The sequence below is a fragment of the Ctenopharyngodon idella genome, chromosome 4 (genome assembly GCF_019924925.1).
Source record: "Ctenopharyngodon idella isolate HZGC_01 chromosome 4, HZGC01, whole genome shotgun sequence".
In the NCBI taxonomy this organism is placed as follows: Eukaryota; Metazoa; Chordata; class Actinopteri; order Cypriniformes; family Xenocyprididae; genus Ctenopharyngodon; species Ctenopharyngodon idella.
The window spans coordinates 20,314,584-20,327,428 of NC_067223.1; the positions used below are offsets into that span (position 1 = coordinate 20,314,584).

The 12,845-nt window shown below is 37.6% G+C and overlaps 1 protein-coding gene across 1 annotated transcript in view; it reads left to right on the forward strand.

Moving 5' to 3' along the window:
* The window catches only part of LOC127511450 (oocyte zinc finger protein XlCOF6-like), an 832,024-nt gene that overhangs the window by 283,341 nt on the left and 535,838 nt on the right, over positions 1-12,845 (forward strand). The gene's annotated exons all lie outside the window — the stretch shown is intronic.

Below are 12,845 nucleotides of genomic sequence, written 5' to 3' on the forward strand. Positions count from 1 at the left end.
AAGTCTCATGCTCATCATGCTGTATATCAAACATTCAGAAAAAAACCGCAATACTGTGAAATATTATTACAATTTAAAATAATGGTTTTCTATTTTAATATACTTTAAAATATAATGCATTTCTGTCATGCAAAGCGTCTGAACATTCATGTTACCTCTATGGCATTTCATATAGGCTATCATATTTGTTATATTATATAGCCTAAATGTTAATGTGCAGTTGACAAACTATACATCATTAAAAAGATCTAAGACTCAAGCTTCACATTTTGACTTCTGTTTTACTCTTAAAATCTTATAGTGACCGTAATTTGTTAATATGCATCAGGAGTTATGAATATGAAAAACAGAGTCATTACCTTTGACAAAACAACATCCATCAGGGCTTTTAGCTTAAAAGCATGCACATTTGGAGAAATATTGATAGATTCTCATATGTTTATGTCAATTTTCTATTCAGAGGAGTAATATTTATTCAGTATTTATTGTTATCACAGTGCGCACTGGATACTCTGATGTATTGTGTTTTCAATTCATACTTGCAGCCGGAGGGCGCTCTGTGCACATTTAGTCCACAAATGACTCGTGGGGAAGAACAGGCATACAATGTGACATTCCAGGAACTAACAGAGGCTTCCAGAGATCGCTATAACCATGGCTATAACATGCAGATAGACACTTTTGAAGATAATAAATACACAATTGTGACGATGTATACATGTATTGCCTCAGAATTTGCGTATGAATAGCGCTCGCTTCGTGGGCGTGGCCAAATTAGTGGATAATGAGCTGACTCACGGACATTTGACATGTCTCTCTTTTCATACAGATTACATAAACAGAGAATTTTGTTTGTAATTGTTTTCGATTTGACTTACACAATTTAAAACCTGACATTTCAACGTTTCTTTAGACATAAGTCTCATTTTTTTGTGATTAGTATTCACTAAGTTACAGTTCATTTTCTGAGAACTATCAGATTGTACTTCGTTCAGAGGATGACGACAGATCACACATCATGTTATTTTTCTTTATTTTGCAAAAAGCACAACATTTTGTTTTACTCGGAGTGTACACAAATAAAATATTTCACAAATTAAATGGAGTATAACTCTTAATTGTATGTGCAAAACTGATGGAGTATTTTGAGTCTCTTTCATACTGATAAGAAAAAAAGCAAGGTGGTATCGCCAGCGATACCGCCGACTCCAGGGGGTTAATCAGTGTGAACTGTGGGCTTGTTTTTGGCTGGTGTGAAGTCCATTGTCATGTTCCATTCCTGTCACAGCCAGTCTCAAAGACTGATGCAAATGTTCATCAGTGAGTCTTGATCTCGTCAGAGTTTTCATCAGTTTCATGCAAGAAAAGGTTTGCTCACAGATATACATGCTGCCAAAAAGTGTGGACATCTTCATTGTATGCCTTTTGATGTTTGGGTATGTCTCCTTAGGAAGCGCAGCATAGAAATCAAAGAGACTGTTGGGCTTAAATGTGTCTTTCAGAACATCACAGTTCTGTAACTCAGCCAATTCAAACTGATAAAAAGGCAGGACTTCATCAATGTCGGGAGAAAAGGGGTTCTGGAAAAGGCAGATTTCTTTAGCGTGGACGTGTACATCACGGAATCACATATCAAACTCCACCTTCAGCATTTCCAGCGCTTCCACAGACTTTTCAGCTGGGTATGGGGCCACTGATTTCTCAAATGAGAGGCTTTGGGTAACAGGAAGATGGGTGAAGTCTTGCTTTTGCACTTGTCCCACAAGCAGTGCTAGTTTCAACTCAAATGCTTTTATGTGGGAATACATGTCACATATTAGTTTCCCCTTACCTTGGAGCTGCAAATTGAGGCCGTTCAACATTTCTGTCGCATCTGTTATAAAGGCAAGGTCTATTTCCGTTCTGTGTCAATCAGTTCTGGGACAGTTTTGCCCTTTGTCAGAAGAAAGGCATTGATTTCGGGTAGCAGCTTATAAAAACGCCTCAAAAAAACTGCCCTGGCTTAACCATCGGACTTCAGTGTGGTAAAGCACATCTCTGTGAGCAGACTCTAGCTCGGAGAGAAAGGCTTGGAACTGCCTGTGTTTAAGTTTGTTTGCTCTGATGAATTTATACAGTACATTCATAAAACATATTACTGGAATCAATTTAATACTTAGTCCACATAAACTGACATAACCATATCATACTGTTTCTATATGCTTCATAACAATTTAGCATTTTACCAAGCGTCCAAAGGCATTAAACGTATTAAGCAAAGTATCATTCATTTGAACTGAATACTTGAGCTAACTCTGTAATACAAAAATAAACACTTACATTTGATGAGTATAACAGACATTTTTAACCAATACTGATATCATACAAACTAAATCATTAGTAATAGCCCTTAGGTACAGTATCGCGTCAGACAGTGCACTGTAGTGTCCCTGAGGAAAAATTCAATTCATTTACTGCTTTTGGAAAGTAAGAATTGTCTAAACTTGTTAAATCATCAAAATCAACAACATGTATGTTAGACCCTATACCGACTAAGATATTGAAAGACATGCTTCCAGAGGTCATAGATCCTCTTCTTAATATCATTAATTCATCTAAACACAACTTGATCCTAGAGAATGTCAATTACGGTCCGATCTCAAATCTCACTTTTCTGTTAAAAATACTAGAAAAGGCAGACTATCACAACTATGTTCCTTTTTAGAAAGAAATAATATCTGTGAGGATTTCCAGTCAGGATTTAGACCGTACCATAGTACTGAGACTGCTCTCATTAGAGTTACTAATGATTTGCTCTTATCATCAGATTGTGGTTGTATCTCTCTATTAGTGTTACTGGATCTTAGTGCTGCATTTGACACTATTGATCACAATATTCTTTTAAATAGACTCGAAAATTATGTTGGCATTAGTGGAATTGCATTGTCATGGTTCAAATCATACTTATCTGACCGTTATCAGTTTGTAGTAGTAAACGAAGAGATATGGAGTAACGCAAGGCTCAGTACTAGGACCGTTGCTGTTCACTCTGTACATGCTACCCTTGGGAGATATCATTAGGAAGCATGGCGTTAGTTTTCACTGTTACGCTGATGATACTCAGCTCTATATTTCTTCGCGCCCTGACGAAACTTACCAATTCACAAAATTAACGGAATGCATAGCTGATATAAAAAATTGGATGACCAGTAATTTCCTACTACTAAATTCAGAAAAAACAGATTCTAATTTTTGAACCAAAAACTTCTTCACGTAATAACTTGAATACTGAACACTTGATGTTAAGTCTTCGTCATCAGTTAGGAACCTGGGTGTGCTCTTTGATACCAATCTTTCATTTGAAGGCCATGTTTCTAGCATCTGTAAAACCGCATTCTTCCATCTTAAAAATATATCTAAACTACGACATATGCTCTCAATGAAAAATGCAGAACAGGTAGTTCATGCGTTCATGACCTCAAGGCTAGATTACTGTAACGCTCTACTGGGTGGTTGTTCTGCTCGCCTGATAAATAAACTACAGCTCGTACAAAATGCAGCAGCTAGAGTTCTTACTAGAACTAGGAAGTATGACCATATTAGCCCAGTTCTGTCAACACTGCATTGGCTTCCTGTTAAACATCGTATAGATTTTAAAATCTTGCTAATTACTTACAAAGCACTAAATGGTTTAGCTCCCCAGTACCTGAGCGAGCTCTTAATGCATTATAGTCCTTCACGTCTATTGCGATCTCAGAATTCAGGCCAGCTGATAATACCTAGAATATCAAAATCAACCGCAGGCGGTAGATCCTTCTCCTATTTGGCACCTAAACTCTGGAACAATCTTCCTAGCATTGTTCGGGAAGCAGACACACTCTGTCAGTTTAAATCTAGACTAAAAACACATCTCTATAACCTGGCATACACATAACACATTATCAATTTATATTTTCAATTCTGTTAAAGGATTATTAGGCTGCATAAATTAGGTCAGCCGGAACCGGGAACACTTCCTATAACACCAGATGTACTCGTTACATCAGAAGAAGAATGACATCTACGCTAATATTAGTCTTTCTGTTTATCCCGAGGTTTACCGTAGTCAACCGGATCCGGGCCGTATCCAGGTGAGATTGAGGACCTGCGCCTTGATACGACCACAACGCAGCCCTGAAGTATCAGCAGAGATTGAGTCAACTAGATCATCCACTGTGAAGGCCTCATCGACACGACAACCAGTGGCATAGTTCCTGAACAAACCATCCATACTGGCATGATGAATACGATCCTCAACTGGATGGAACTGGAATAAATACTTTGAATGTTGCGATCCTGTCGGACTTATGATAGCTACCTGAATCGTAACAAAGCACCGTTTGCCAGAGGAGAACTGGCCCCCCGACTAAGCCTAGTTTCTCCCAACGTTTTTTTTCTCCTTTTTAACACCTATTTGCCACCTGATGTCACCTGTTGGAGTTTGGGCTCCTTGCCGCTGTCGCCTTTGGCTTGCTTAGTTGGGGACACTTGACATTTGATATTCAACAGTGCTTTGCATCTGCCTGCATTGGCACCATTTTCTTAAAGAGCTGCTGTGAAAAATATATACCAGTTATCACTGTAAAGGTGCTTTGACACAATCTGCATTATAAAAAGCGCTATATAAATAAAGGTGACTTGACTTGACATGTTCGACTTAGGAGAACGGACTCCTGAGGATGAGAGGACACAAGTCTAGTGATTCTGCAAATGGTACAGCAGCGTACTTGATCGCTCGCTCTGGCTACTCCGGTTATCACTGTATTTATATTTTAGGCAACAATAAAACGAAATATGTAATAAAACATCACTCTGCCTCTTTTCATTTTCATTTAAAACATCTTAAACATTAATAGCCTCACAAATGTGGTTCAGGCAAAATGTTCATTGATTATCTTCACTGCATGTATAGTATTCATAAAAAAACGAAATATAAAACACACTGCCTCTTTTCGTTTACATTTTCAAAATATTAAACATTAATATGTAGTTCAGGCAATATGTGCATACTCTGATTATCTTCACTAATAAAATGTAATATAACATAAAACACAACCCTGTCTCTTTGTTAAATGTCAAATGTTTATACAATAAGCAATAAAGCAAACAATTCAGTCAATCGTACAAAGTCAGCGCTCTAGGAAGCTACAACTGTAAAGTTAAATAGCCTAATTATATAAAGTTATGAAACGTCACTTTGCCCTCAGCCAAAACAATTTGCCAGGGAACAAATAATAGATTTATGAGACCAAAGATCGCCTGTTAGATATACAAAAGATTAATTATATCTCATGCTTAACCACTACAGAGACATCAGAGTCAGCGGCAAACGTCAGAAGGACTAGCCGAGGTAAGGCTGTTCTCGGCTGGGTACATGAGCGCTGAGCGCCCGGTGATTGTCTGGATTTTTTCAAAAAAAATTTCTGAAATTTTCAAATAGGCGATATCTCTGTCAATAAACCACAGAATTGAGCTTTAAACCAGTACATTCTCGCCTGAAAAACTCTTAAAACTACATATCATGACATAACAACAGTGATATGTTTTAATTACGTGGGTTTTCTCCTTTACTATTGACGCTTGCTGGTTAGTGTGTAATGCATTCTGGGATACCTGGCTGTCTCAAGTCCGCACAAGTCACCTCTCGATGCATCCTTGTTAAAAGAGGCGGATCAAGAACACATCCGGGAAATTGAACTGTACTTGGCTAGGTGTGAACTTTGAATTGGAATAGTACTTGGGCAGTGACTAAAAAAAGACAGTCTGCTACCGCGTCATATCTGGATATTCTGCTCTCCTGGATAACCTTGAGGATATTTGCGCCGCTGGATTGAAGTGATTTCATGGAAAATGTCGAGATGGGCACGTGTCTGCTGCTGATGATGTTGATTTTCAGCGGAATGTGGACGCGCTCGCATTCAGCGTCTGTTAAGTGTGTTTTAGTGTTGACTTTGACTTGTGACTTTGCTGCACAAAAAAACAGAGAAAATAGTACATATTTCTGCAAAACAGGATCTCAACTAAATTGAAAATCACCAGACAGTGATCAGGCTAAAGAATCTAACTTCCTATCCCTATCAAAGAGGCTGCAGGTCTGACTTGATTCTTGATTTAATACATTGATGAAAGACTATTTGTAGAATCTTGATAGAAAATTGATTCTTGATTTGACTTGGAATGATGTGAAGCTGCAGAGCTTCAGCACCATGGACAGCAGCTGATCCAGAGCTCAGAGCAGCAGTGGATGTGACAACTACCAAAGCAACAACAGGCATCCATACATTCCTCCCATGACTTTATTGTTGGTTTATTGCTGCATTTTCCGAAATCTTTATATGGGAAGATGAAAAAATAACTAAACATTCATAAACAAACAAACTGTCCAGTTGTTCAAGTGAAACTTTGTTGTATGGGGTTTCAAATGCACCATATGGCTCAATTTTTGGTAACCTATGTTTCTTCAGTTGGGCTTGGGAGCCAAGCCGAGTTAAGGCTCCATACTCCAGCCATACTTTATGCCCGGTTATATATTTTGCTAGTTAGCTATGCCTTCGTCACGCAAATGCATATTACCTGGTTACGATAATATACAAAACAGCTCGGTCTCCTTATTTAAATTTCCTAAAAACGATGATATGAAGAAGACGTGGATTAATTGTGAAGAGCCATCCTGATGGAGAGCTGACAATCACCACCAACATCCGACTCTGCAGGGATAATTTAAACACCGGATTGTTTTACAATCTTTCATCAGGGACAACTGGGATTCACTGATAATCCGCTGTTATTGGTGAATGGGGCTGAACCGACTATCTCCCGTACCAACATCTGGTGCCACATTTGGCAGTACGTGCCCACCAATGAGTGTAAGTTGCCTTGTGTGCTTATGTTATAATTAGTAGGTAGTCCACAGTAACTCTACTAAATTTTGCAACCTCTAACGTGATTCTTTTGTTTATATGCATCAGTATGTTTGACTCATTAGACAAGTCAGTTGAGACGGCAGCTCTCGCGAGTGGGCGTGGTTTCAGCACTGACATCCGACACGCCCCCAGCGTTTGAGAGCAGAGAATACTGCTTATTTTTTCATAATTTTGATAACTTATTTCATTTACTTGGCATTTTTTTTAATCATTTAAATTTGGCTGGGTGGTTAATAACAATTTTTTTCTGTGATGTGACGAACTAAGAAAACATATTTTAATATTGCTTTACAGAGACTTTAACTTATTTAGGTGTATTTGACAAACACAAGGATCATCCATTCCATTATGTGCAATACTTAATCACGTGGATTTGTGCAAGCAGAGAGCAATTATCCTACTGTAGCTTTGCATAATTTGCATATTTGCATAGCTTTAGGTGTTTTTCATAGATATTAACATGGTTTATAAGAAAAATAATTTGTTAAAATGCAAGATTTATCTCTCATTTGAAAATGTATTAATTAGTTGATGTGCATTTTAGAATATAAAATTAAGATATTTTATGAACATGGGCTTAATCGGTACTTTGGCACCATTTAAGCCCACACGTGTTCCAAATAAGCCCAAATCACTATTGATTCACAAAATATAAAAATCTATTGATTTTAAAGAAGTAAAACATCAATATATTTATTCAGTGACAGGGAAGTATATTTTTATATACATATATATATATATATATATATATATAAACAGACGTGGACAAAATTGTTGGTACCCTTGATAAATATGATCAAAGATGACTGTAAAAATAAATTTGCATTGTTTATCCTTTTGATCTTTAATTCATAAAATTAGCAAAAATCTAACCTTTCATTGAAGGAAAAGAATTGAAAGTGGGGGGGAATTGCATTATGAAATAAATGTTTTTCTCCAAAACACGTTGGCCACAATTATTGGCACCCCTAGAATTTTTTATGAGTAAAATATCTCTGAAGTATATTCCCATTCATATTTACTTTTTTTTTTTAGCACACCAGGGTGACTAGGAGCATGAAATTGTCCAGCCATGACTTCCTGTTCCACAGGAGTACAAATATGTGTAAACACAAAGGCCAAATTCTAAAAAAAATTATCAAACAGCACCTACATCCCCACAAGTTGTTTGGGAGGGTTTCAAGAAAAATCCTCTGCTCTCATCCAGAAACAATCTCCAGCATATTCAGCTGTCAGACAAGACTGGAACTTCAAACGGGACCGGCTTCTATGGTCAGATGAAACTAAAAAAAGAGTTTTTTGGCAGCAAACCCACCAGATGGGTTTGGTGCACACATGGATAAAAAGCATCCCATGCCCACGGTTAAATATACTGCTGGATCTTTAATGTTGTGGGCCTATTTTTCTGCTGGAGGACCTGGACATCTGTCACAGACACGCCAGGCTCCACAGTCACCCAATCACATCGCACTCCCTCTCCTGAATACTAACAAGCCTCACCTGACGCCAATCCACAGTCATCACTACAGCCACATAAAAGACACACCAGTTCACACAGTCACTGTCCGGTCTCGTTTACACTTACCTTGTGTTGAACTTACCTCCTGGACTCCCTTGCTCTCCGTTTACCTGTCTCCAGCGTTCTCCGTGATTCCCTGTGTCTCCTCATCTCCAGTGTTCCTCCAGTGTGTCTTCGCTCCCTCGTCTCCTGACATCCACGCTATCTTTAAGAAACATCCAGCCAAGTATCAGTGCCAGCTCTTCATCATTCTGCTCTGTCTATCTGCATTCACTTACCTGCATCCTGCTCACGCTCTGCATTACCATCAATAAACCTGTTAAACCTCGTATCTGTGTCTCCGTCCCCTTCTGTACGTAACAACATCTTGTTCAGATACATGGTATCATGGATTCTATCAAATACCAACAGATAAAAAATCTAAACCTGACCACTTCTGCTAGAAATCCAATAATGGGCCATGGTTGGATCTTCCATCAGGACAGTGATCCAAAACAAACATCAAAACCAACACAAAAATGTGTCACTGAGCACAAAATGAAGCTTTTGACATGGCAAAAGGAGGTTGCAAAAAGTATTGAATAAAAGGGTGCCAATAATTGTGGCCAACGTGTTTTGGAGAAAAACATTTATTTCATAATGTGATTTCCCCCCACTTTCAATTCTTTTCCTTCAATGAAAGGTTAGATTTTTCCTAATTTTATGAATTAAAGATCAAAGGATAAACAATGCAGATTTTTACTATATATATATATATATATATAAAAATATTTTTACTAATGTTTGATTAGAGCCCTGGGTGGGATGGGTAGGTGTTAGTAGCTTGGGGTCCAGGCCGGTGGTCTGCAGCCTTAAGTCGGCTTGACTCTGCAGTTGTAGCTGGAGTCAAGCTGGAAGTTTGACCGGGTGTGTCTCGGGAGCCAAGCCGAGATGTGGCTCCATAGTCTGGGCTTACGGGGTCTCCTAGTGGGCCACCCAATGCCCAGAGTATGGAGCCTTAACTCGGCTTGGCTCCCAAGTTACGCCTGGTTATACAAAAGGAACTTTAGGACAAAATGGGCTCTGTCTCAATTGAATTAATGTGTGTGATTTGTAGGCCTATATAAATATAGTTGTAAATTAAAGTAGTAAGTAAGGTAAGTTAAGGTAAAAGTAAGTAAGGTAAAAACACACAAAGAAATGTTATCATTAAACACTTTCACTCAGAAAATGTATCAAAGTTTGTAATTGGAGGGATTCCTCATTGAAACACATAAGGTGGGCTTAAATGGTACCACAGTGAGTAATGGTGAAAAAAAGACAATGTTTTTCTTTAAAATGTAAGATATGTTTACAAAGACATGCATGGAGCTTAAATACAATGTGGACTAAGCATCATAGTAATTTTCATTGTGCCCACATTTAAGCCCATCTTTAAAAAAAGTTAATTCATGAAAAAAATTTGCTCTACAAAAGAGTTTAAGATGTATTTATTTGTAAATTAATGTAAATGAATCACAAAACATTTAGTGTTTGTAGTTCACATGCTTAATTCTTTGGCAGTCTATTTTTAATGCTAATGGTTTGACCTTGAGATTAGCTGTGTGCGCAAGCTAATAAAACTCATCTTTCCATTTAAAGGTGAACTATATAAAAAAATGTGTTCATACACAAAAAATCTCATAATATCAATGTACTTGCCAAAGAATTAGCTGAAAATTGCAGAAATGTGTTGATTTCTGAAGGGTCCGGAAACACCAAAGTTTTTGGGTGTCTTTGTGTGAGGTCCCCTGAGACAGCATGTACACGAGTGGGGCTAACACAACATTGACAAATGTGATTGGCATGCAATAAAAAATGTCAGGGAAGTAACAAATCACTGGATTTGTTAAAATATTGAGCAGCATAAAATATGATCTTCTCTTTTTTTTTAATTTGACTTCAAAGTTGAAAGTGGGCATAAAGGGTACATGGACTTAATGGGTACACTTATCCTAAATTATTAAAATCTGTGGTAGAGTCTGGCTGTTGAGATGAGGGACCATCGCCAGGTGTTCTGAAATCCATTTCCTGGAGACAAAGAATGAAGGACAGGAAACATAAAAATGAAACTCTCAGTCTCCAGATGATGGTAGAAGAAAAAAGAGCTGAACCGGATGAGGTTATCCAGAAAGTGATCCTTCATCTAAAGGGTGTGATGCTTTGGTCAAAGAAAAGCATTGACATATTCCACCAAAGATGTAAAGATGGCCTATTGTATCTCAATGCAACAGAAAGCATTGTGAAGAAAAGTAAACACAGCACAGGTCCTTTTTACGTATACGAGCTGGTGGTCAGAAACCCAAATAAGGGTTCTTCTCCTTTTCCAGCAGCTATACGTATGTGACCTGTGACCACACCACCTCAACTATTCTGTATATTCTCAGTGCTTTCCAGATGGATCACAAAAACATCAGTCCACTCATGATTATATGTGATGGACCCGTGGTCTTCATGCATGCCATCTTACTTGTCTTCTGCCAAACCAACCTCAATGCCTTGCTCCAAAGTTATCATCAAATATTGACTGGGAAAGTCACTGCTGAAGACTTCAGTCTTCCTATCCTCCAAAGATCCTCATGGGTAAGACAGACACTTCTGGTAAGCAACATAGTAAGAAAAGTGGCAGTCATGAGATATTCATAAGAAAACCACAAATACAACACCCTTCAGCCTAATTATGATAGTCAATTTTTGCTGCATCATGAAATAAACCAGGAATCTGGTTTTGAGTTAAATAAGTGTGAATAAATACATTTATTAAGCATTTATAACATGAGTTAAAAATGGCTCACTATTTTGCAGGTATTGCGTTTAAGTCGCCCTTTTTATTCATGCAGTTATAACTGCTTATTAATGATTTATAATGCATTTGTAAATTACTTATTACTCATTAACAAACACCTTTATAAACTTACAAAGGGAACCTTAATGTAAAGTGTTACCCACTTTTCGTAGAGAAAGACTTCCTCTGCTTTCACCATAAGGGCAAATTTTCAGCTTTGTACAGATGTTGTGTCGTTCTAAGAACTGTACAGATATGATGTAGAGATGTGTCCTTAAACCACGACCAATCAAGATGTAAAACTAATCTGTTATACTGTATCTTCAGGGGACCTGGGCAGGCATGGTGAAGACCCCATACCAGCTATTCTCAAAGAAATTGTCAAAGATTTCAAAGAAAAAAAGCCAGGTGTAGAATAATGTTTAAATGTTTGAACCTATTACTTTACTTTGTACTGAGTCCTTAGATAAGATACTATAGCCCTTTTTATTTTTTTTATCAGAATTTCGCACAGGAGAAGACACAAAGAATTATTGAAAAAAGAAAATTCACTTTAAAGGAAGACGACTGGCCAGACTTGATAATGACCTACTGTATGAAGCATACATTATTATGAAAAGTGTTTTAAAGTAGTTTTTCTACTTAGCAGGATATTGGTAGCTAGTACATGATGAAGTTGTGATGGAGGAACTAGCACATGGAGAAGTACAAACTGTTTGGAAGTTAAAATAACATAAACCACATTAGAACAATTATTTCAAACTCTTTGCCTGATTTACAAAAAATAAACACTGAGACCTTTGGCAAACTTGCAACATGGAAACTATTAAACCTAAATGTATTTGGCATTATAATGTAGGCTAATTTACATTATGAATGTGCAACTATACAGAATATTGATACCAACAGCACTATCAAACCAGCACCTACTCCAGATCACACGTCATCACTCTCCATTAAAAGTATTTGACATTCATTTTATAATATGGACACTAACCAGCAGATGAACCTTTCTTCCTCTGTTTGCTGGTGGTCACACGTTGCCCATCACGGTCCCTCATCCACCAGGTCACTTTAGATCATCCTGTGACTTCAGGCTTCTGAGTTTGTGACTCAATTCTTTATGGACATAGCATGAAATGAAACACAGATGGGTGAAAATGAGCATTAAACCAACTGAAGTCAATTAATTACACATTTGTGTATAACAAGAATGAAACTTGCCTGTATCTCTTCAACAAATACATCCCAGAGCAGAAGAGCAGCTTCTAGTTTGTGCTTGTTTCCACTTGACATTGAATTAAAACAAAAAATAAAGGTGTCAGTTAGACCTGAGATCTGAATGCAACTCAAACTTGCTCTCTAATATAACTGAATGAAAAGTTTGGACCAAATCAGAGATATGAGGATAAAGGGCTATTAAAATTTGAAATTTTCTGGTAGAGGATAGTGCTGTCTGACTATTTGCCATCAAGGAGGCAGGAGAATGCAGATTTTCATCACAACCTCTGGTTGTAACAATAATGATATTTCTGTATTCATTTGTTTTTTTCCGAGTCTACGATTATGTCACCTAACCTAT